The sequence below is a fragment of the Hemiscyllium ocellatum genome, chromosome 8 (assembly GCF_020745735.1).
Source record: "Hemiscyllium ocellatum isolate sHemOce1 chromosome 8, sHemOce1.pat.X.cur, whole genome shotgun sequence".
Lineage (NCBI taxonomy): Eukaryota > Metazoa > Chordata > Chondrichthyes > Orectolobiformes > Hemiscylliidae > Hemiscyllium > Hemiscyllium ocellatum.
This window is the reverse complement of record NC_083408.1, coordinates 44746730-44770024: the sequence shown is the minus strand read 5'-3', so window position 1 is coordinate 44770024 and position 23295 is coordinate 44746730. Positions and strand designations below refer to the sequence as shown.

At 40.9% G+C, this 23295-nt stretch overlaps 1 protein-coding gene across 3 annotated transcripts in view; it reads right to left on the bottom strand.

The window, feature by feature from the left end:
• The window catches only part of zfyve26 (zinc finger, FYVE domain containing 26), a 100500-nt gene extending 96855 nt beyond the window's left edge, over window positions 1-3645 (bottom strand). For 2 of the 3 annotated variants that reach the window (XM_060828891.1, XM_060828893.1), the window contains exon 1: window positions 3539-3645. The gene's annotated coding sequence lies outside the window, so the exon portion shown is untranslated. The remainder of the gene's footprint in view (window positions 1-3538) is intronic. The other variant, XM_060828892.1, reaches the window with a different exon arrangement.
• Between the last annotated feature and the right edge of the window lie 19650 nt (window positions 3646-23295).

The window sequence follows — 23295 nt, the reverse complement described above, 5'->3', positions numbered from 1 at the left end:
TTCCAGAGCAAATATCCCAAGTCCCAATCTCCATACCAAGTTATATTCACGCATCACCTCTCTGCTCTAATCAGTGACACTTCAATTTTAAAGCTCTTGCCCTTGCTTTCAAATCCCTTCATAGACTCTCTACTTTCTATTTCTTTCGCCTCCACTTGCCCTACAGGTCTCACTGGCATCTACACTCCTCGAATTCTGACCTCTTGTGTATCCTTCGTTTTACTTCTCCACCACAGGCAACCATGTTACTTGCCATCTAGAATCTAAGTTGTAGAGTTGTCTCCTTAAAGCTCTCCACCTCTCAGCATTCTTTTTTTAAGAACCCCTATAGTGTGGAAGTAGGTCATTTGACCCATCAAGTCCATACTAACCTGTTAAGTTCTTTTTCCTGAGGTTCTTACACATTTGATGCAACTGCAATACACCACTTTCTGTGAACAAGCAACTAAATTTATTAAGCACATTACAGTACAAGCTTTTGGAGAAACCTTTAACTCACCTCACAGGGTTGTGGCAAAAGCTCTCCCTGAACAAAGGAAACAGTCCTTCCTTAATATAAAGTCTTTACATCACAGTTAGTAATGCCCACAAGACAACTGCCAGCCATCCCCCTCACAGTCACATGCTACTCAAGACACAATGCAGTGACCACCTCACCTTCAGAAACAATGTAATACAAATCATCCCTTAATGGGGCAGCACAATGGCTCAGTGGTTAGCACTGCTGCCTCACAGCGCCAGGAACCTGGGTTTGATTCCAGCCTCAGGCGACTGTCTATGTAGAGTTTGCATATTGCCCTGTGTCTGCATTGGTTTCTTCCCACAGTCCAAAGATGTGCAGGTTAGGTGAATTGGCTGTGCTATATTGCCCAGTGTTTGGGGATGTGTAGGTTTGCTGCATTAAATATAGGATAATAGGGTAGGGGATTGGGTCTGGGTGAGTACTCTTCGGAGGGTCAGTGTGGACTTTTTGGGCCAAAGGGTATGTTTCCATGCTGCAGGATTCTAATTTCAAAGAACATGGCCAGATCTGGTGTGAATTGTATTTTATTTATATAACTATAAGGGGAATAGTCAAATTCCAACCGTAATATTCTTATTGATTTCTGAATAGTGGATGAAAAGGTAAATCATCCCTGAATGGTAAGGGATGGCAATGTAAATCTCCCACATTTCACCTACAAGATAAAGGCACACCACCCTACCCCAGGAGCATTCAATTTCTTGCAGGTCAGCAGAGCAAATTAACTCTTTAATAACACAAACCCTCTGAAGAACATTCCACACAATCCCTGCACCCTGCTTTTTTCTTGGCTAATCCGTACATCCCAGGAGACTATGGGCAATTTGTCATAAGCCAATCCACCAAGCCTGCTCATCATTGGGTTGTAGAAGGAAACCCATGCAGAAACAGGGAAATTGTGTAAACTCCACACAGTCGGCCATGGGTGCAATTGAACCCGGCTCCCTGGCACTGTGAGGCAGCAGTGCTAACCACTGAGCTACTGTACCTCCTCTCTCTCCTTTAAAATCCTCTGCCTTAAAATCTCACTCTTTCAGTTCAGAATCCTGTGTTGTTCAGTGCTAAATGTTGGAAAATCTATGAAGCATTATAGGACAACTTACTATGTTGAAGGTGAATGCAATGTTAGTGCAAGTCATTGCTGTTGTTGATAAACCAACTCAAAATCTGACAACCGAAGAAAAAAGATGTACCAGAGTTTCAGAATTGCACTTGGATTTACTACAGGCTCAGAGTTTAACAGACAGGAGGTGACGATTCAGCACTTTTGCAAACTCAATTTGCCTAACTTGTCATTGCAGAAAAGAATATCAACGTTCCGCACTGTTGGTATCATCAATATATATCCTCATATTGAACCACTTATGTTTGCACTGAACTAAAACAGGAAATAAATAATTTTCTGCCAAAACAATTAAATCATTTCTATGTATCAGGTCTTGATTTCATACTGATTCTATGATGCATGGCTTGCAGACAGATCAGTAATATGCAAGTTGCTCTCTCTTCAATCAGAATTTATGTACAAACTTTGCTTATTTAAGGATTTTTCTGATTAAAAACATTGAAGATTTGGCTGAAAGTTCAAGACTTTGCATCAAACTCGAGACATATTACAACTAATATTTAACCTAGTTGGTCCAAGTCAAAGCTCAAATATATTACAGTTCTTTGCTTAACATAGATGAGAATCACTTTATTACGCTGCTTTTGTCATTGCATTTCAGAATCACTTAATAACAACACACAATTGTACAATGATGTACTAAAAATACAAAAATGTACCATAGATCATAAACATTCCTTTATTTCCAAGCAAACTATTAGGAAAGCAAATGTTAGGACAGATTGTCCTGTGTTGAATTGATCAAACCAAATGTCAGACTGTTGCCATTCCATGTGTTGCTCATTTCTCTCAAATTTGCACACATCATCTGTTTAAACTTAGTTCTACAATTTCATACCCTAACAGTAAAGTATTAAAGTCAAACGCTCTACAGTATCACATCATATACATTAAGAATGGCCTCAATCACAACAGAAAATATCAGACTACAGATTTAATTTTAACAGATTTAAAAAAATCAAAGCAAATACTGCAGTCAATTTCCACAATGTTAACACAAACTCATTGTATGACTGAATGCAGAATCTCCCACCCTTTTCAGATAAGCCAAACACCAGCAAATACTCTCAATAATTTCTGAGAATTGTTTCTTGAACAATAGGACCACGTAAAGAAATTTTTACAGAATGATCAACTTAAATTTGACACAGCCACCAAAGTCACTGCAGTGATCTGTCCACATAACACCCGTGCACTGTATGCAGTATGAAATCTCAACACAAAACTACAGATTCTTCATTTAGCTGTCAGCACAAGATTTTAAGTCAGATAGCTAACAAAGACCATAGTTTTGCTTAAAAAAAGTGAGAAGTCTAATTTCAACTGGGATACCATATCATTACAATTGGCCTCTTATCTATCTAGATGTGGAGGAATCGGGGATCACTCTAGTTATTCGTGTAAAAAAAAATGCATTGGTGATGAATAAAGAGAATACAATCAGTTGTCCCTACACAGCGAAGCCAACAGCCAATATGCAGAGAGTACGGACGTTCTTGTGAGCTCCCCCTAATATCCCTAAGTGTAACAGTGACAACAGGATCAGATTTGCTGCAAAGATTTAGCTTTATTGGGGAACAACTTCTGGCAAGGGTGACGCATCAAAGGTGAACCAGGAGTTGCATACACATCTTTATTTTGCAACAACTCACTTCTGTGACTGAGCAGTGATATATGCCGCATGCTGTTCACTTTTCTGTTGTTTTGTTCAGAAGTCGGGGGAAGGTTGTGTTTCCAGATAGAAGGGGGAGTGGGTCCAGGGCAGCAGGAACTGGTAGGAAGCTCCATTTTGCACTGACACAGTTCCACATTTCCCTTCAGCCCACCACCCAGCGCCTCTTTCGAGAAGCTCCGTTCCACTCAAAACACTGCTCTCCGAAAAGCCTTACTTTATATATCGCTCCCAGGACACTGATATTCCGCCGACTACCTGAGGACGGCCGGTTTAAACCGGGCAGAGAGGAATGGCCAAACTCTGCAGCTCCTTCAGCTTCAGCCGAGCCTGGGCCGGTCAGCTGACCCGCGCCTCCGGCCCGCCCAGCCCCTCCGGGTCACAGGTCACCACTTCCGGTCGCGTCTCCACGGCAACTGTGGAATCCCCACTGTCATGGAAACAGGCCATTCGGCCCAACAAGTCCACACTGACCCCTCCATTAGAGGAACCCAGCCAAACCCTGTCCCCTACCCTATCCTATCCTATCCGTGTAATCCTGCGTTTCCCATGGCTAATTCAGAACTCCATGGGCAACTTCTCTCATGGCCAACCCCCCTAACCCTGCTCAGCTTTGGACTGTGGGAGGAAGCCTGAGCACCCAGAGGAAACCCACAGCAGATACTTGGAGAATGTGAAAACTCCACAAGGCTGGAATCGAACCCGGGTCCCTGGCACTGTGAGGCAGCAGTGCTAGCCATTGAGCCACCATGCCGCCCAACGGGCAGTTGATCCCTTCTACCCACGTCCAGCCACCGCCGGTTTCATACGCAACACACGGTCTTTCCAGGACAAATCCTGTCCGACCGACACACACAACCCGCTTAGGAACGCACTAGGGAACTTGTATTTCTGTGACACCTTTCCCACCCCCACCCCCCACATCAGGAAGTCGTGAACTTTTTCCACAGGCAGTGGAGTACTTTATTACTGCCGTGTTTGGCCCTTTCATCATTTTGATAACATGGCACAGCAAGGTCCCACTTCATGACAGTGATATTACTGCTCTTGGTGGTTATATTATTGGAAAGCGGTTACCAACATTTGGACCAAAGTTTCAGGACAATGACAATTAGACCTTTTTTCAATATGAAATGAGAGTCTTACAGCATGGAAACACAACCTTCGCTCCAACCAGTCCATGCTGACCATGTTCTCAAACTAAACTAGTCCCGCCTGCCTGAGTTTGGCCCCTATCCCTCCAAACCTTTCCTGTTAAATGTAACTGTTCCTGCATCCACTGCTTCCTGTGGCAGTTCTTTCAACACAGTAACTACACTCTGTGTAAAAATGTTGACTCCCTGGTTCTTTTTTAATCCTTCTCCTCTCACCTTAAAACTATGCCCCCTCGTTTGGAACCTCCCCACTATAGGGAAAAAATCTTTGCTGTTCACCTATTCTATGCCCCTCATGATTTTATAAACCTCTACAAGGTCACATCTCAACCGAGAGAGCTGACAATTAAACCCCTCGGAGCTATTTCAGAAATGCTAGTCATAGTTCCAGTTTAACAGTTCTTTCCAAGTACAAAACTGTTAGGATCAGCAAGTTACCCCCTATTAACAGCAGTTAGTTGTTGTATTCTAAAATTTAAAGGTCCTGATGGCTACTTTGATAACTGCTAGAAAGATAGGGTGACAGTTGGATAAAGTAGGTGCTAGGGCGTAGGATGCCAGATGAGTACAGGCTAATATGCCAAGTAAGTAGAGTGCCAGCAGGTTAAGGTATAGGTTGCTATGTAAGTAGGATGCCAACTGGGCAAGGTGAAAGGGGTGCCAGATAGGTTATGTTTAGGGTAGGTGATAGGGGATGAAGGTGATAGTCAGAGAGAAGGGTGGACATCACCAGTTTCCTCATTTCCCCTCCCCCCCCACCTTACTCCAGTTCCAACCTTTCAGCTCAGCATCATCCTCATGATCTGCCTTACCTGCCAGTCTTTCTTCCCACCTATCCGCTCCACCCTCCTCTCTGACCTATCACCTTCATCCCAAGCCCACTCTCTGCTACCTTCTCCCCAGCCCCACCCCCCTTCCATTTATCTCTCTACACCAGAGTTTTCCTGCCTTCGTTCCTGATGGAGGGCTTTTGCCCGAAACATCGATTTTCCTGCTCCTCAGTTGCTGCTTGACCTGCTGTGCTTTTCCAGCACCACTCTAATCTAGACTTCGATTTCCAGCATCTGCAGTCTTCACTTTTGCCTATGCAAGTGCTAGGCCTCCTCCACCACCAAATCCAAGCCACCTGACAACTGGAGGAAGAATACGTCATCTTCCATCTTGGAACCCTTCAACCACGCGGCATCAACATTGACTTCTCTAGTCTCCCTCCCACCACCTCATTACAGATGCAACCCTCCAATTCAGCAACACTCTCTTGACCTGTTCCACCTGTCCATTTTCCTTCCCACCTATCCACTCCACCTTCCCCAGCAACCTATCACAATTACACCCCCACCTGCATCCACCTATGGCCTTCCCCACCTACCTTCTCCCCAGGCCCCTTTCTCCCTTCACTTTCCTGATGAAGGGCTTATGCCCAAAATGTCAACTCTTCTACTCATTGGATGCTGCCTTCCCTGCTGTACTTTTCCAGCACCACACTTTTCAACTCTTTTATGCTGTTGATAAAGGGGCAGGAGGTACAGGTGGGTGGTGAACGTGCCCAGAGCAAAAGACAAATAGTGCTAATGGTAGTAGCGAGAGGAGAGAGATCTCGATGTAAAATAGGTGTTAATGGTAGGTGTAAACAGTAAAAACAAGGTTCAGCTTTACTGATTGCAAACAAGACACTGGGGGCTGGGGATTGTAATAAGATTGAGGACAGTTGATGAACCCAGTGTTGAGTTCTGAAGGCAAGTGGAAAATGAAGTGCTGTTTCTCAGTGAAACGTAGAACAGGCATGTGCTCTCATGCTGACATTTTGTTTTCAGAAAAGCTAAACTATTTTCAACTATTTACAGCTAATTTGTATTTAGATCTCTCTACTATCATTAATAATACCTTTTTTCTTTTGCTTTGGGTACTTTCACCATCTGTTCCATTTGCTCCTCCTTTGCTGTGTCAACAGCGTAAAAGCTTTAATTTTCCTGCCCCATTCAATTCCAAAGAAGAGTTATTTGATTTAAAATATTTGTCTCTCTTTAGATGCTGCCAGATCTGCCAAATTTCTCTCACACTTTCTGCTTTGATTTTCATTCTCCAGCATCTGCAATTTTTGTTTTTATTACTCCACGGAACTGATTTGTTCTGGAGTACATGGTTAGATTTAAGAAACACAGTTAATGTCAGCTCCTAAGATCAGTCTGATTATTTAAACTTTGAGGACAACAAGACACCACACTGGGTTCATTGTGCAAAGCTCTGTTGACCACTTGACCCAGGCAAATATATTTCAAGCTCCAGGATTATATGCTGAAGGCTGAGGGACAGGCTAAAGTTTAGGATAGCCAGCATGAGTAATCAATGAGGAAAGGCTGCAGTATCAGGCCCACCTCCTCTGTTTCAAGAGGCCGTAAACCAGAGAATGTTTGACATAAAATATAAATGTGCATTGTAAACATATTCTGTAAGGGGAAATCTAGTAGGATACCTCAGAGAACTAAATAATTTACTGAAATAAATTGACCTCTTATTTGCATACTTCTCATGTCATAATTTATCACTTGGGCACAGCATGGCAACTCAGTAGTTAACACTGCTTCCTCACAGTGCCAGGGACCCAGGTTCGAGTCCCATCTTGGACGACTGTCTGTGTGGAGTTTGCACATTCTCACCGTGTCTGCGTGGGTTTCCTATGGGTGCAGGTTAGGTGAATTGGTCATGCGAAATTGCCAATAGTGTTAGGTGCATTAGTCAAGGGTAAATTTAGGGTAAGGGAATAGGTCTGGGTGGGTTACTCTTCGGAGGGTTGGTGTGGACTTGTTGGGCCGAAGGGCCTGTTTCCATTCTGTAGGGATTCTAATCATTACAAATTTTATGAATAAAGTATAATTTTGGTATAAAGGCAAAAGTAGCACAATAATCCATTTCAGATCTTGGGCAGAGAATGCAAACAAATTTTCATTATCATTCCAGGGTCTGCCCTCTCACACATATGGTTTTTAAAATTATGACTCCAGAAATATTGACATGTTAATCATTAAATTGCTTCATATACGCAGACCAAAACCAATATTCCACTGATTTAAAATACAAAATAAAATTATCTCAATAAATGTATAAATTACACAACTTATTATACACCTGCAATAGACACAATTTTACACGTGGAATATTGTTCTTCACTCATAAACTCCCTAGTGCTATAGTTTTTCCTTCTTTCTGAACAGTAAATTTAACATCTCATCTCATCTGAAAGATAACATGTCCAACAACGCAACATTAACATTTGAACACACAAATTAGGTGGAGGAGTAAGGATCGTTAATCCTTTTATATCATTCAGTAAGATCTGATTACTCTCAGTTGAGTTCTTTATGCCATGTCAGTCTTTTGCTCAAGTCCAGGAATGGATCTTGGATATCTAACAATTTGACTCAGAAGTGGCAATTTAGATTTGTTTATATATAGCGCTAATACCTGGAATTGGATTCAGCATCAGTTCATAAAGACTTGTAAGTTTCTGTAAGGGATATTATTGGGCTTATTGGAATTTGATGAAGTTGTCCTCATAATTTTGAACTCATTTATAAAATATTCAATTGTACAAAAGAAAGAAAGATTATTCAGTAAATAATTTACCATGCAATGTTTGCACTGCATACTAATTTGAACTCTTTCTAAGCCCCCGTAACCACGGAAACATTTTCAAGTCCTTTCGTGAGTCTTTGAAGATTGTAATATGGGCATGATTTTGTGCTTGGAGTCCTATTTCAACACGTCAAAGAAACTATTGGAACAAGTGAACTGCAACATTGGGAAAGATTTATTATATTGTTAAGTCAACATTTAACACTGATGAAAAGCAGTGCTTTTTTTATGGCTTTTTTTTAGGATTATAGCTTGTTTCTAAATAAACAGGTAGTTATAACACAAATTATTTCTATAAGTCAAGTAAATAAATTATAAATATTATTTTCTGAAGATTTGGTTGCTGGGCCAGACATAGAACAAATCCTATGGATTTTTTTGTTTCAACTGGCAGTGTTGCAATGGTAGCATCAATCACAATCAGCAAGTTCAGCCTCCCTCTACAGTGACAAACGCACATACCTTGACATCTCAACAACTCAATGTACCAGATAAACAAACTTTACATGATTAGATTTTAATTACAGGTAGTCACATGAACACAACAGTCAGCTTATACATTGATTCTATTTGACTCACCTTCCCCACATGAAGACATAAAGTATACAGTTAGCAGTCAGTAGGACGCATTGTTATTCAAAACTACAATTGTGTAAAATTTAACATTAATTAATGAAAAGAGAAGACAAAACAATGCAATTAATGGAGTCTCCCACATGAGTACTTGCAGTCATGGTGATTTGCAAGCTATATTTAAGACAGCAAGTACATTTTGTTTACCTAAGCTTGCTAAAGATTGCTGGAAGTTCATATACTACAATAGTAAATGACATTCTGCAGAAGAAGAAATGCAATACATGAAGCATAAACATACATACTTTATAAAGCCTGATGGCATGAGCCCAATATATAGCCTGCAAAGCCTAACATTTGGTTGATTACTTTGGTGGTGATCCAGGCCTTAATTTCTAAAACAACACCAAAGCCTTATTAAACAGACTCAGTTGGTTTCCCACCTAGAGCAAGCTGTTCCAAAGGATTGTGTCCCAGGAAATCAGTTGACTTTCTGAAGACAATGTTAACCATAGCCATGAGCATACAGAATCCCTACATGCAAAAAGAAGCCATTTGGCACATCGAGTCTGCACTGACCATCAAAGATCATCTAGCCCAGATTCAATTCCCCACCCTAACCCCGTAACCCCACACTTACCATGGCTAACTCACCTAGCTTGTACATTCCTGCAAACCACAGAGCAATATAGCATGGCCAATACATCTAAATAGAATTCAAAAGATTCACAACCCATTGCGCAAAAACCTTTCTTTCAGATCATAGAACAGTACAGCACAGTACAGCACAGGAAGAGGCCCATCACGTCTGCGTCAACCTTGATGCCATTCCACATAAATCAAATCTGCCTTCACATGGTCCAATTTCCCATTATTTCTTGCTTGTTCATGTGTCTGTCTAAATACCTCTCAAACGTTGCTATTATAGCTGCTTTTGCCACTTTTTCTGACAGTATGTTGTGGACATCTACTAACCTCTGAATGGAAAACTTGCCTCACACACTCCTCTAAACTTTTCCCCCTCACCTTAAACCTCTGTCCCTTAGTACTTGACATTTACACCCTCAAAACATCTCTGACCATCCTTTCCATATCTCTCACATCTTCATATATAGTTCTATCAGGTTGCCCTTCAGCTTCTAATACTCTGGCAAAAACAATCCAAGTTTGTCCAACCTTTCCTTATAGCTAATACACTCCATTCCAGGCAACAATCTGGTAAATCTCTTTTCTACCCTCTCCAAGGCCTCCACATCCTTCTGGTGTGGTGACCAGTTCAGCGTGTAATATTCCAAGTGTGATCTAACTAAAGTTTTATACAGCTGCAACATGACTTGCCAACTTTTATACTTAATGGCCTAACTGATGAAGGCAAGCCTGCCTTCTTTACCACCTTATCCACTATTATTGGTGCTTTCAGGGAGCGATGGAGTTGCACCCCAAGATTTCTCATTATATCAATGTTCCTAAGGATCCTGTATAATTTCCTTTTGCATTTGACCTCCCAAAATGCAAGGTGCAAGGTGCTGCATTATGGGAAAACAAATCTTAGCAGGGTGTCAGTGGAAGGGTACTGGTTGGTGCGGCGGGAAAGGAAGAAGCGGAGGGCTTTGAGTCCTTCGTGACCACACACATCATCTATTGCATCCGCTGCACCCGATGTGGCCTCCTCTATATTGGTGAGACAGGCCGCTTACTTGCGGAACGCTTCAGAGAACACCTCTGGGCCGCCCGAACCAACCAACCCAATCACCCCGTGGCTCAACACTTTAACTCCCCCTCCCACTCCACCGAGGACATGCAGGTCCTCGGACTCCTCCACCGGCAGAACACAACTACACGACGGCTGGAGGAGGAGCGCCTCATCTTCCGCCTGGGAACCCTCCAACCACAAGGTATGAATTCAGATTTCTCCAGCTTCCTCATTTCCCCCCCCCCACCTTGTCTCAGTTGGTTCCCTCAACTCAGCACCGCCCTCCTAACCTGCAATCCTCTTCCTGACCTCTCCGCCCCCACCCCACTCCGGCCTATCACCCTCACCTTGACCTCCTTCCACCTATCCCACCTCCATCACCCCTCCCCCTAGTCCCTCCTCCCTACCTTTTATCTCAGCCTGCTTGGCTCTCTCTCTCTTATTCCTGATGAAGGGCTTATGCTCGAAACGTCGAATTCTCTATTCCTGAGATGCTGCCTAACCTGCTGTGCTTTGACCAGCAACACATTTGCAGCTGTGATCTCCAGCATCTGCAGACCTCATTTTTTACTCTGAGATATCTGGTCGGCATGGACAAGTTGGACCAAAGGGTCTGTTTCCATGCTGTGCATCTCTATGACTCTATGATGTCACATTTGTCTGAATTAAACTTCATCTGCCATTTCTCTGCCCAATTTTCCAACTGATCTATTTCCTGCTGTATCCTTTGATAACCTTCTTCTCTATCCACTGCTCCACCAAGTTTTGTGTCAACTGCAAATTTATCATCAGACCACAAACATTTTCATCCAAATCATTTATATATATATATATATATACATATAAATATATTACAAACAGAGATCCCAGCACTGATCCTTGCAGAACCAACTGGTCACAGGTCTCTAATCAGAAAAACACCCCTCCACCACTAAGGGCGGCAGGGTGGCACAGTGGTTAGCACTGCCTCACAGCGCCTGAGACCTGGGTTCATTTCCCGCCTCAGGCGACTCTCTGTGTGGAATTTGCACATTCTCCCTGTGTCTGCGTGGGTTTCCTCCAGGTGCTCCGGTTTCCTCCCACAATCCAAAAACGTGCAGGTTAGGTGAATTGGCCATGCTAAATTGCCCGTAGTGTTAGGTGAAGGGGTAAATGTAGGAGTATGGGTCTAGGTGGTATTGGCTTCGGCGGGTCGGTGTGGACTTGTTGGGCCGAAGGGCCTGTTTCCATACTGTAAGTAAGTAATCTAATCTAACATCTGTCTTCTATGACCAAGCCAATTTTGTATGAAATTTATAAACTCACCATGGATCCTATGTGACTTAATCTTCTGGACCAGCCTACCATGAGGGACATTGTCAAATGCTTTAGTAGAACATCCATTGCCCTCTCCTCATCAATCACCTTCATGACTTCCTCAAAAAACTCAATAAAATGTGTGAGCTAAGATCTTCTCTGACTATCCCTAATAAGCCCATTCTTTTCCAAATGTGAGTAAATCTTGTCCTTTATAATCTTCTCCAATACACTGATGTAAGGCTCACCAGCTAATAATTTCCTGGACTATCCATGTTGCCCTCCTTAAACAAAGGAACAGCATCAACTGTTCTCCAGTGTTCTGTGAAGACTCCTGTGGCAAAAGAGGATACAAAGATCTCTGTCAAGACAATCTCCTCCCTTACCACCCTCAGTATTCTGGGATAAATCCTATCAGGCCTGGAAATTTATCCTTCTTAATGTTTTTCAAGGACCCAACACTTCATCCTTCTTAACATCAACATGCCCCAGAATATCAACATACCTTTCTCTAATCTTACCATCATCCATGTCTTCTCCTTGTGGAATACCAATGCGAAATACTCATTAAGGACCTCACCCATTTCTTCTGGCTCCATGCATAAATTCCGTCCTTTTTTCTTGTGTGGATCTACCCTTCCCCTAGCTACCTTCTTGTTCCTAATATACATCTAAAATGCCTTGGGACTTTCCTTAATCCAACTAGCCAAAAAACATTTTAAAGCTCGTTTTAGTGCTTCCAATTCCTTGCATTTCCTGCAACTTTTATATTCCTCAAGGACATGGTCTTATTTTAGTTTTCTAAGCTTTACTTACCTTTTTCATTTTTGACTAAATTTTCAATATCACTTGTCACCCACAGTTGCCGATCTTCTGATCCTCATCTTTCAGTCTCAGGAACAATATGGTCTGGACTTCTGATCAACTGACCTTAAAAGATTCCCATATGTCAGATGTGGATTCACCCTCAAATAGCCGCCCCAATCTAATTTATCCAGTTCCTGCCTAATACTGTTGTAATTAGTCTTCTCCCAGTTTAGCACTTTGACCATTAGACAAGTCATAATCTTATCCATAACTATATTAAAAGTTACAGAATTATGATCTGTTCCCAAAATGCTCCCCCACGAAAACTTTGATCACCTGGTCAGCCACAGTCCAATGTCTAACACAGCTCCTTCCCCAGTTGTACAATCTATGTACTGTTTCAATAAATCCTCTTGGATGCACCTAATGAATGATGCCCCATCTAAGGCCATGCACTAATGGAGTCTTGGTCAATATTGGGAAAGTAAAAATCACCCACTATAACCATCCTGTTGTTTTTAGATCTTTCCATGATTTGCCTCCATATCTGTTCCTCTATCTCCCATTTTCTATTGGAAAGCCTATAGTATAACTCCATTACAGTGATTGCACCTTTTCTATTCCTGAATTCCCCATTTGAGCTTCCTGGATGAGCCCTGAAAGATGTCCTCTCTTAGTGCAGCTATTCATTCTACTTAATCAGTAATGCAAACTACCCCACCAATTTTACATCCTCCTCTATCTTGCCTGAAACATCAAAACCCTGGAATTTTGAGCTGCTGGTCCTGTTCTTCTCGCAACCAAGTTCCTGTAATGGCTTCATCTCAGTTTCAAATGATTGACTTGTTTTCCTGAAACTGTGGTCCTATAGTCAAGATTCCCCAGACAGGGGCAACAATCTCTACTGTATTAAGCCCCTTTAGAATCTTATATGTTTCCATAACATCATCTCTCAGTTTTCTAAATTTCTGAGAATATACACTTAAGCCTCACGTCATGACTGCCCTCTTATCCTAGGGGCCAATATAGTGATACTTCACTGCATTAAAAATCTTCCATTAAAAATGTGTTCTTCCTTAAAACAGCACACAGATCTCCAGGTGTGGTCTCACCAGAGCCTTGTAGCAAGACTTCTTTACATTGCAATTATAGTTATGGTCCTCTTGAAATAAAGGGCAGCACCTTGTTTATTTTCTGAGTTGCTTTAATTGTTTCAAGTGTGACAGTTAGGAATTGTGTGCATGAGTAAAAGCTTTATAAAAATACACAGACTGTCCTCACGCTATGATCATGATGAGTATGCTGAGTGTTGCGTTTTGAATGGTAACCTACAAAGCAGAGCCTGTGGGATTAGGAAAGGCCATTTTACTAACATGGAAAGGATGGTGTTTAGTAAAGCATGACCTAAAGAGCATTTCTGTCATCCACTTGCCTGACTCTATCAAAAACTTCGGTCTTCATGCAGTTCTCCAAATCATGTTCCCAGCACAATCATCCACGTGCTCAGCGATGATCCAAATCAACCCCAAGCATTAAGGTCAATCAAGTTACATCCTGGCTAAAAGTCGCTTTCAGTTCTTCAGGAAAACAGGCCACTAGTGAGGCTGTTATTTATCCTTGGGGCACTAGTATTTTTCATCTCGTTGGTACTGGTCACCATTGCACTCCTGGTCCCCTTCTAATCCGAGAAGAGAAAACCCTTGGCACAACTAAGCCTGCCATTCATTTTGTGGGAAAATAAAAAGTTCTATCTTTTACAAGGCAATAAAGAAAATCTTGGAAATACTAATCTCTGGAAAATTTAGACGATAGACAGTCGCTGTCATGTCCTTACTGATTGTGTTGGAGTTCAAATGAGTGATCAGTGGCATTTCCAAGGAATTCCATGACTACAATGTACGGTGAAGTAATGTAAGTATTACACTTTACAGTGTTTCTGTTTCTTGTGTGAAATGATCTCATCATTGTGTCAAACAGGATTTTGCTTTTCCAGCCAGATATCATAAAAACAGCAGATTATAGTTGATCAGATTTTCTGAACTTTCATCTGTTTAAAAAAAGGTTTAAGTGAAAGCATATAGTAAAATCTCTTTATAGTGTAGCATTTTTTCTTCTAATATCTATCCATTCAGGAGTTTGAATAAATCTGCAATTTTGACTTCAAGAAATTTGAACACTGGATAAATAGTTAAAAGATTATCCATCACACTTTAGAAATCTGTATTAATTCAATTATGAACAAGTTCACACTTACAGTTTCACATTCACAGTTCTTTTATCGGAATTTGTCAGCATTTGTGTTCAACCATACCTGCTGTATTCATTGCCAATTTTTGTTTCATTTACCATTCTGATGTTTGTTACGATGCATTGCAATGAGCGAAGTAATGTCCTCCACATTGCAGCCAAACAACTCAATTTAAATCATGTTAATTTAATCAAATAAACTAAAGTGAGCTCTTAAGTGTTCCAAAAATCAAATTTGATGCTCCTTAGTTACTGCTTCCACTGCTGGAACTCTCTTAATCAATACTTCTATCCTGTCACTCCCCATCACTGTTTTCAAACACCTGCTAAATATCTCAGTGGATGTGCCAGTTTTCCTTTCCTGAACTCACTAACAGGTTTTGTTTCAATGTTCAATTCATGTGTGATAATCTGCACAATTTGCTCCACATAAACGTATCAACAGCAGTCATGATGCATTCATATTACTCTACTACTCAACACCATCATTCCTGAGTTATGAAGGATCCTAACTACTGCCTTAATTTATGATCCCTCTTTAACATCACTAGAGACCAGTGGACTACAGAGGTGCATACCTAATCAAATCCATAATTAAGAACATTATAGGGGGACTCCTGCAGCAACTTAAATGTGTAGACAAATCAGAGACTGCCCTTCAGTGCAAGTCAGCCAGAGAATGTCTAAAAAAAACCCTCATGAATTTTTTGCAGCTACAACAGCCATTTCAGATCTTGAAGTAGAATGCTTTCTTCACATGCTCCCAGGGACTAAACCTTCTTAATCCTATGCGTTAAGTAAAATTCAGCTCCCTGCCACCATTTCCACACCTCCCCTCCCAGCTCCCACCCTATCATCTTCCTTATGACAACCACATTCTCTTCTCCATTGGAGGACAAATAATTAAATTCTGAGGGGTTTGTTTTGAGGATCCACCAAACATCTTGACCTGAATCTCACCACCAGGATGCACAAGATACTCGCGTTTTTTCTTAACTGTAACTCTTTGCTCATCCTTTAGATGTTATTGCTTTTCAAAGAGACAGGAAGGCCATAGCTCAAAGGACAGCCATAATTTTCCAAGGGGTTCCAGCAGTCTTGTATTCAAGTTCTAGGAGAAGACCAACTGCCTGTGAAATATCTCCTGGTGTGTGTCTGATTCCATCACTATGATAAACTTCAAAGCTTTCATCTGATGAATATGAATATCTCCTAGATGGCATTTAAAATCCTCCACACGTTACATCATTTCAATTTTCAAAAGCATCCTTATTTTGAAAGCTAGGCTAGACTGTCTAGGATCCCCACTTTCATCAGCTGTGAATCAAAGTGAAAAGAATATTTCCCAGACGATGGCTCCTTTTCTTGGGCCACTCATGTTGACTGGCTCATCGAATTGACACACTGAGTCACGTGGAATGATTGACATTTTATGTAAAGTGTTATGGACTAGGCCAGGCCACTCAAAACATTCTTAAGCAGGCAGCCCAGCCTGTACCTTTGCTATTTGTTTTGGTAAGTGTACAGTGAAAATTACCCGGTGTAAGTTAGCTAGGGTTGACTACCAGGTTTTAAAACAGACAAAAATTTATTCACAGAATTACAGAATGAAACACAAAGAACAGAATACAGAATACTCACAGAAGTTAGTCTATCCAACCGAGACTTAATTATGCTGTTCCAAAAAATACATGCAACAGTCCCAATAAACAAACCCCTTAAACACAGTAAAAATGAAACAGAGGCTTCCAGGTCCTGTTAGAAGGGCAGAAGGAAAGAGGGTCTAGCAGCCTGTTTCCACACTGCCCACTGCTGAACTGACTCAAACAAGACTTCAGCTTCCAGGACTGACAACTCTCCGTTCATTATACAGGTTACTCCTAAACCATGAAAGCTGTGACCTAAAGTCTCATCTATAAACAAAAAGGCTTCCCAATACCCATTTCATCTCTGCACCAACCCAGGTGATTCGGAACCCAGACTGTTTTACGACCCCTCTGGAAAAATTTCAAGGACACAATATCCTTGAGAGAAGGAACAGCTTTTAGAAAAAAAGGACAGTTGGATGGTGCCTGCAGTTCATTGGCCCCTTTGCAGTTTCTTCTGCTGTACCTGGAGAGACAAAAAAAATAGAAAAAAGGAATAGTGTTATCCAGTCCTCATTTCACCTTATTGCGGAGCAACTTTCAACAAAATACTGGCTTAATCAAACTTTCATATTTATAAATAGAACAATTCTAAGAAAGAGAGTGAAAGACAGATGATGCCATATGGTCTGTGCCTCTTGTTCTCTCTGGCTCTTGGCCTTCCATTGAATGTTCCTTAAGAACATGCGCATGTTCTCCAAACAAAAATGCATATTATGTAGTTGAGATTCATAACTGGAGTGCAACCAGTAAGCCTTGAATCAGTGTTACCCATGAAGGCCAATAAGACAATATTATGCAAGGCTGAAAATGTGTTGCTGGAAAAGCACAGCAGATCAGGCAGCATCCAAGGAGCAGGAGAATCGACGTTTCGAGCATGAGCCCTTCTTCAGGAAGGCTCATGCCCAAAACGTCGATTCTCCTGCTCCTTGGATGCTGCCTGACATGCTGCGCTTTTCCAGCAACACATTTTCAGCTCTGTTCTCCAGCATCTGCAGTCCTCACTTTCCCCTAGAATATTATGCACTGGGCAGGTGCTGAGTATGAGAGAAGTTAACTCGGCTGGTATGTGTTTTCTTGGGCCTCTCTGAAGCATAGATCCCAGAAAGGACAGATATTGTGAAATGTAGTCATGCAATTCTTATGACAAGGAAACACATGGGCCACAGGAAGAACTCAGGTCAGTAAACAATTGTTGCAATGTGTAATTGGTGCCTGTCATTGCGGTTCACTATCTTGTCTGGTCATTCAACTTTTTGACAGCATAACCATTTCTGGAAAACAGCCGATTTTGCTTCAGCTGTTCTGCCATGGCAATGTTTTGACTGCCTAATCTGCAAAGTATCAAAAAAGCTTCCTACAGTTCTGCCCCACAATCTGTTACTTATTGTTATACCCATGACAAAACTTAATTTTTTCTGTAAATTCTTGTGCACAGCTAAAAACTGTTGAAGCACTAGAATTCCTTCGCACTATTCAATGCATGCCATAAAATTGATGGATATCCAAACATGCAGCAAACTACACCACACAACTGAGCTGAACCTGAAAGTTCACTAGACTCAGTTGCAGTCTGATTACTGGTGGACAACTTTCTGAAACTTATCACCCAATTTATGTTTGGACAGGAAAGATGATCAAATTCGACACAATTTGGAAAAATCATACTTAATATTGAGGTGGAGGGGAAAGTGTTAATCATAATTAATTGACACATCATTGGCCAAATATGTGCAGTAGAATAAAGTTTTTTTTGAGAAGGTTGAAAAAAAATCTTTAATTTGTTATCTCTGGAACTGCATTTCTTCAGACATTTCCGCACACAGACCACAGGTTTATATATACTTTGTGAAATATATATAGATGAGTTCTGATTCTCCAGTGAGCAAGCTGCATCAGATTATTACAATTCCACCCCCTTACTTAATTAAGCAACAATTTCCAAAAGAAAAATGGGTACAAACCATTTCTATTACTGCTGAAATAAAACAAAGAACTGCAGAAGCTGTAAATCTGAATCAGAAATTGCTGGAGTAATTCATCGGGTCTGGCAGTATACATGGAGAGAAAACAGCGTTAACATTTTGAGTCTAGTGACACTTCTTCACAACTACTATTGCTGTAACACCTCTACTGACCACAATTGCTGCACAGTTGACTTGTAGGGCATTCCTTTTTACCCCATTTTCCATTACTGCATTACTTGTTTAGAGAGTGAAGAATAGCATTGGTGTATATTAAAATCTTTAAATGAAACACTCAGTGTACCTGCAATCCAGTGTTTACATGAAATCACTTGAATGCCTCCCGCCCACTGCAAATGCAATGCAATGCAAATCTAAATTTTAAGACTTATCCCTCTTGGAATTCATCTGCCACACCTCAGCACAGGTACATTGTTTAATGAGGAACACATTTTCAGTACTGCAAGGAGCAGAGGTTACTTATAATATACAGCACAGAAACAGGTCATTCTGTCCAACCAATTGACTCTAACGAACCCACCTCTCCTGATCAGCAAACATTTTTAGCATAACATTCTGTTCCTTTCACCTTCAAGTGTTTGGCTAAAATTATTTTAGAAGCATTTATGGTAGTCACCTCAACTATTCTCCACGGTAGCAAATTCCACATTTTCAATACTGTCCAATCAAAGAAGTTTTCCTGAATTCCTATTGGATTTATTATGATTACTTTATATTTAGGACGCTTTGTGGTGCATCAGGTTTGTCCCTGCCTCGGACTGAGAAACTCAGTGTTCATGTCCCATGTCAGGATGGTGCATTCATTACACAGCTAAACAGATTGATTGTCAATCTGCATATCCTGCCAAAACAGACCAATGACAGATGGTAAAAGTGAGACAGGTGTGATGCATTAAAAACTGGAGGGTCTTCCGTTACTTTCCAAAGCTCTACACTGCAACTACTTGTAAATGTGTTCACTTGCTAAGTGAACTGCAATACACCACAATCTTACATCTATGGCCTTGAGTTTTGGGTTAATCACGAGTGGAAACACCTTCTCAATATCCATCCTATCACACCTTTAAGCTTTATTTCAAATCATACCTCAGCCTTGTCTTTCCAAGAGAAAAACTTTCTTAATTAGCTGATGATCTCATTTGTTAAAGCCATCTTTAGGCTTCTCATCGTAAAAAGTAGCCTTCAGATAATTCGGTGTTCATGATATTTTGGGTTTTGCATCCAGTAGGGTGTCTTCTTCACCTGACGCAGCAATGCTTATATTATTCATTGATACATAAGAAACTAGGCATGGATTACATGATATTTAGAGATCCAACAGATGTTTATTAAAACTGGCCAATGTTACGGCACGGGGTAAGCCCTCCTGCTTAATTTAAACGAGCAACACAGAAAACATGTATCTTGTACAGTAATCTGAAAATTCGAGCCAAGAACTATTTAAAGTAGAAATTAACAACTTTATTTCTTAAACTATAACAGAGAATAATTAACTAACAACAATTTACAACTCCTTCCTCTCACCTATTTTTCACTTTCCCTTCTATAATACTAGTCATATAAAATCCCCGATTTAGATTTACCAAAATTCAACTTTTTAAAAACCAGCCAGATTTCGAATCTTACTTTTCTTCTTCTTACCAATTTCTGCTTCTCAGGTCACTGACTGATCAAGGTACTTTTAAGAGAGCCATTTTTCGGGCAGTCTCTACATGCTGGTGGCTTGGCTGTTCTCCTCCCAACTGTTCAATTTTCCCCAGCGTGATATCCTCAAAGCGTTGGATTGTGTCATTGGCCTTTAAGATTGTCAATATACTAAATTCAAACTTGACTGGAGTTTGACTTTTGGGTGGTATAATTTAAACTGATTGGCCTAATTCAAATCTGTTTTTATCTTCGGGCAACCAACTACCCTAGCTACCCCAGAAGCTGGACCACATGTTACAATGTATCTCATTCAGAACATGGTGCTGTCAGGTGGTTCTGCTGGCTTTCAGGTCTCTTAAAGGTACAGTATACCCACATCTTCATAACACCTCCCCCTTACAAAAAAAATGCACCATCAAAATGGTTCTCTACTTTTTCTCTATTTTTTAAACACTTTACTCTAACATACAGATAATTTTAATATAAGTTCACCTTAACTTCTTCCCATATACCTGGATATATATAATGTTAAATAAATACAAATCTCATCTAAATGTTATCAGTTAAATCTGTAGTAACGCATCTGGAATTACATTCTTACGACCCGCAACATGAATGATTTTTAAATTAAAAGTCTGTAACATAAGACTCCAACAAAATTGTCGCCTGCTGTTGTCTTTAAAGCATTCTAAGAATAAAAACAGATTGTGATCTATGTACACAACCGTCTCTGACACATCATTCGTGACGTACACATTAAAATGTTATCAGGCCAGTACCAAACTCAATAGTTCTTTATCAATTGTGGAGTATTTCCTCTGGTGGATGTTGATCTTCTTCAAAAAGTAACAACTGGCAGTTCAATCCCATCCTCATTGTCCTGTAGGACTACAGCTCCAACTCCAATGTCGCTAGCATCGATGGCGACTTTAAAACGTTTTGAAACGTTTGGTGCAGCTAAAACTGGTTAATATTGATTTCAAATGGTCGAATGCTTCCTGGCATTTTTCTGCCCACCAAAACGTTGTGTTCTTCTTCAGCAAATTGGTCAACAATGTCACTACACAACTAAAGTTTGGAACAAACGTCCGATAGAATCCGCTGAGACCTAAGAATCGAAGCACCTCTTTCTTCGAGGTTGGTCATAGAAATTCCTCAATGGTCTTCATCTTCGCATTCTGTGGGGCCAACTTCCATGACCAATGTTATGTTCCAAGAATGTCACCTCTGCTTTTGCAAATTCCGTTTTATTTACCATCAGTTTTGCTTCTTGTAGTCGTTCAAAGAGCTTTGCCAACTGTACCAAGTGATCTTTCCAGGACCAACTAAAGATCACTACATCGTCTAAATAGACTGCACAGTTTGTTAACCCAACCACAACTCTGTTCATGAGTCTTTGGATGTGGCAGGTACGTTCTTCATTCCAAAGGGTAACACTTTAAAATGGTATAGCCCATTTGGAGTTACAAATGCAGAAATTTCTTTCGCCATCTCTGACACAGGTACCTGCCAGTAACCACGCATTAAGTCCAATTTGGTGATGCCGCTGGCTTGTCCAACTCTCTCAATACAGTCCTCCAATCTAGGAATTGGATATGGGTCCGATGTTGTAATGGCATTGACCTTCTGATGATCCATGCAGAACTGTTGAGTCCCATCTGGTTTGGGAACTAAGATGATCAGCGAACTCCATTTGCTCTGGCTTGGTTCGATGATGTCCTCATTGGGCCTGGCCTCCATCTCCATCTGGACCTGTCTGGCTTTGAAAGGATTAAGCCAATAGGGGAGTTGTTTTATCGAAGCAGTATTCCCTATGTCCACTTCATGTACAATAGCATTAGTCCTCCTCAACTGATTCTTACACATGTCCTTATACTGCAGTAACAAATCTTTCAAAAGCATTCTATGCACCTGAGACAGATAGCTTTCTAACCTATCCCACTCCTCAAGGACTTCTTCATTTTTAAATCTCTTTTGAGACACATCAAAATCCACATCATCAGGATTTGATTCCTCACTTTGCAGGGCAGTAACTAACACCTGTTTCACCAGTTCTTTCTCTCTAGTATAATACGGTTTCAACATGTTCACATGACATACCCAAGCCCTTTTTTTTTCTGACTGGTACCTTTACTAGATAGTTCACCTGACTCAACTTTTTCTCAATTTGATAGGGACCACTAAACCTGGCTTTGAAGAGATCTCCTATCACTGGTAACAGCACAAACACGTCATCCCCTCGGGAAAAAGTCCAAGTCTCAGAGCTTTTATCTGACACCTGCTTCATTCTGTACTGTGCCCTCTTTAGGTGCTGTTTAACTAACTCACCTACTCGATTTAGTCTTGCCTTCACCTCTGATACATAATCTAAGTGTGAGATCTCCAACTTTGGTCCTGTCAATTTTTCTTTAATTAATTTCAAAGGGCCTCTCACTTCATGACCGAATATTAACTCAAAAGGAGTGAACTGACTAGATTCATTTGGAGCATCTCTAATGGCAAACAATACGAGTGGGATACCTTTATCCCAATCATGCAAGTAATCCTGACTGTAGGCTCTCAACATAGTCTTCAAGGTCTGACTGAATCTCTCTGGGTAGCCCATACAGGCTGAGGTAAGCTACTAACGGTAGAGGAGTTGCCTTGATATTCCGTAATGGAATTGCTTCCGGAAATCTGGTAGACACATCCATTATGGTTAACAAGTACTGGTTCCCACTTTTAGTTCTTGGGAGGGGACCTACACAATCAATTATAACCCACGGGAAAGATCCTTTAAATGTAGAAATTGGCAACAAAAGTGCTGGTTTTATTACCGCCTGTGGCTTACCTACCATTTGGCATGTATTACACATATGGCAAAAGTTAACCATATTTTTGGGTATTCCAGGCTAATAAAAATGTTTTTGTACTTTAGCCTGAGTCTTTCATATCCCTAGGTGATCTCATACAGGTAGTTCATGTACTACACATAACATCTGTCTGTATGCTACTGGCAACACAATCTGGTGCACTTTGGCCCATTTCTCCTCTGCACAAACCTGCCGTCATCTCCATTTCCATCTTAGGATTCTATCTTTCAGATAATAACCCTCCAGAACATTCTCTGCCTCCTTTTCGGAGTACACATCCACATACATATCTTTTATCCTCTTGTCTTGCAGTTGCAAGTCTCTTAGCTTTTCAGGACTAAACACGTCTGTCTGACCCTCTGCCCGTGCAGGTTTTTCCTGCACTATTATGTCAAACAGGGTATCCACTAACTGAACCTTAACTTCTTCATCTTTCTCTTT